Consider the following 3643-nt stretch of genomic DNA (forward strand, 5'->3'; position numbering starts at 1 on the left):
TGGAATTTTATCTTTGAAACGCCACACTTTTCTTTGAAATCGCTTTATTAGTTCTCGTGCAATAAGCGTTTTTGTGAAGCTCTAAAAATTACAACTACAACATTTGAACATAGCCCCCATACCTTAAGGTAAGACGTATTCTACGTCAAAAAGTCGCAATGGTAGCTCTGAGTTTTGCGCAATTTTTAAGTATAGTATTACGGGGAGCACTCTACAATAATTTGAGTTATTAAATTTTTTTACAACGAAGTTGAGTAAAATGAGTACATTAAAAATTTTTTGATTTTTTTTGAATATTCAATTTTGTAACCCATTTATTTTTAGTATAATAAAGTTGAAGTTTTAAGCGATTGCAAAACTGGCGTTAATTTTTTTTTTTACTTTCTGTGAAAATGGGTTTGCACATTTTATTCCATAAGAAAAAGGTGCAAGAGCAGTCAGCATAAAAAAAATATTAAAAATCAACACAATTTTTCAGTAGCTTTAAGCTTGCACTTTATTATGCTAAAATTTAATGGGCTACAAAACTGCATACTCAAAAAAATTCTAAAAAAATTTAAAAAATTTTTAATATAATCATTTTACTCAACTTCGGTTTAAAAAAACAAATTCATAACTCAAATTATTGTAGAGCGCTCCTTGTAACACTATACTTAAAAATTGCGCAATACTCAGAGCTACCATTGTGATTATTTAAAATTTTTTTTTGAGATGGCATATTTTCAAAAACTAATTTTTTTATCAAAAAATTTCTATGTGAAAATTTTTTCAAGAAAAATAAAAAATTTTTAATATTTTTTTCATAGAGAATTTTATTTTGTATACGTGTTTTTTTCAAATTTTTTCCTCGCCCCGTTCTTGAGATAGTGAATTGATGTCAGAAATATTAAAAATCAAACTATTTCTTATCGTCCATTGACTAGGCTGGGAGTTAAAAGCTTCTGCGTGGTAGAATTCAAGCATGCCCCTTATTAACGCACCTTCTTTTTTCAATGCAAGTTAATTTTCTTATATTGCTTTCTTTGATTAGGTCAACTAATCAAAATAAGATACTATAGATTTGAGTTAGTGGAATAAAAGCCGTTTTTATATCGTCGGCTGAGTGAAAGAACGATCTATATTGGCATCTGCTTCGAAAATGACCTATCTCAGCAAAGTTTTCAAGAATACCCTATTTTAGAATTTAGTTGCAGAGCGCACAATCTCAATCTAAACTCACTATATTGGCAGCGGAGATAGGGCATTTTTGATCTAATTATTGAGATAGGACATTCTTCAGCAAAATTCTGAGACAGGGCACTCTTCAGCCAAAATCTAATATAGAGTGTTTTTTAAAACAAATTCTGAAGCAAATAGGGCGCTCCTATGCCCCTTTCTGAGACATGGCGTTTTCAAGCCGACTGCTAAGATAGGTCGATCTTCTACTCAGCCGTGGATATACAAACATCAAAAGTTAAGGATTTAACTCCCAGATAGTTACTGATTTAACTTAATGCCTTATAGTGCGGTATCATTGCTAGTAGAAAGTTAAGTTTCTCTGTTCAATTAAGGACTGATAGTGCATTCTGATGCATTCAGAACTTACTTTTGGGCCACAGTTTGAAAGGCTCATTTGGGAAGCTTAACCCTTTACTAACTAAACGAGCGAATAATAGTTATAACAAGCAAATAGACAAACCTCTAAAAAGAACTACTGTGGAACATTTCTGAGCATGTATTTCCTTCACACCCAAAATCAATTTATGATAAAAGAAAACGTAGTTGCAAATGCCAGTTTATATACGTAAATTTCTGAAATATTTATACGTCAGCGCTTATTTTTACCGGCTTCTGTTTGACTTTATTTTCAACCAGCTAACCAATTTCAAAGTAAACAAAAGCTCACAAGCAAACACTTTGTAACTTACCTTAGCTAAGTTGCTCAATTCCATAGCAATTCTTTATTTCTTTTGTGTTATGTAAATATTAGATTAAATATAAAGTCAGACGTGCGTAAATCAATTTTAGAAATTTACTGCAACGATTCGTACGGTGTCAACGTCTTTGTTAAGACATCTACGTAGAGCAATAAAATCGCACGACACAATGATGTCTTAATTTAGCGCGAATTTGTGCGTATGTAAGCCGCAGCCGTTGTTGGCGTAATAAGATGACATTATAAGGGCTACAAAATAGCTATAACCTTAAACAAAACACAGCAAAACAAGAATAGCAAACAACAAGGAGGCCGAGCGAGCCAAGCAAATCATACATATGATACAGTAGAGCAAATAGAGAAATGATTCAATTAGTTTTAGTTACAGCCAAACAATAAACCGGGCAAAGCAAGCCAAAACAAAGCAAAGGCAAGGTAAACCAAAACAAGGACATGTAGAATACGACAAGGACACACCATGATGGCTGAATAAAAGTGAAAGCCACAATACACAAGCTGCATATTGTCTGGATGGCTGGCTAGCTTACTGGACGGTTGCTTGGCCGCCAGACATTGAGAACATGGCAAATTACTGTTGAGGTGTGAGCTAAGCAAATATCTATTAGAGCGCAGCGAAGCGGCAATTGAGGGAGCCGGCTGTCTCCTTTATGACAACGCCACACGGAACGAAAGTAAAGTTAAATATTGTATACATATACATAGTACAGTGTGTAAGGAGGGCAGGCGAAAAGAACGCAAATAAAAATTTTGTTGGAATTAACTGCTGCGCAAACCAACAAATAGTCAAGAAAATTACACAGTGAGCACATAAAAATGTAAGGCAAAAACGGAAAATAAAGGGAACGGAAACATAAGCCAGGTGTTCACAATATGTACACATAAGAATAACAAGTTCAAGGACGTGTTGCAAGTATCGTGTAAGGATTTAGAACAAGCCCACAGAAAAGGCTTAAAATGATTTCTTTGGACTTGGCAACCTAAGACGGCAGAATTTTGCTCAGAATGAGCATAGTTTTTGTCATGTATGTAAATGATGAGGAAATACTTCCTCACTGTACACTTTAATTTTGACACTGAATTAAATAAACGTGCCAAGAAGCAGTATAGGAATTATAGAAAGTAAAGTTGAGTAATTAAAGGAAGTTGGATAATGGAAAATATTAAAATAGAAGTAAATAAACCTAAAAATAAAGACGAAGAAGAAGAAGAAGAGGATAGTAAAATTAAATACTTTATGCAGTGACAACTGTGGATGTGAATAGTTAGATGAAAAAAGTTAAGATACATATGAGGATAAAGGTAAAGGAAAAGATAAATAAACATAAAGATGAAAAAACGTTAAAGACAAATAAACAGATAGAGATAGAGAAAATAATACAGATAACGATGAAGACAAAGATAAATATAAAACTGAAGATTGAGATAACATAACATGTTATGTTATGGTCTGGTATGTTATGTTTTGTTATGTTAAGATATACTATGTTAAGTTATGCTATGTTATGTCATGGTTTGTAATTTTATGTTATGTTATGTTATGTTACGCTATGTTACATTACATTCTGTTATAATAAGTTAGGTTATGTTGTGTTATTTTATTTCAGGATATGTTATGTTATGTTGTTTAACACATTTTACCTAAACTCACCACCGCTCATCTTAAACCACCTCAACTCCCCCTTAGATCACCTCAACTAACCTCGCATA

The sequence above is a fragment of the Rhagoletis zephyria genome, unplaced genomic scaffold, assembly GCF_001687245.7.
Source record: "Rhagoletis zephyria isolate East Lansing unplaced genomic scaffold, Rhagoletis_zephyria_1.1 Rzeph_scaffold_01385, whole genome shotgun sequence".
Classification (NCBI taxonomy): Eukaryota; Metazoa; Arthropoda; class Insecta; order Diptera; family Tephritidae; genus Rhagoletis; species Rhagoletis zephyria.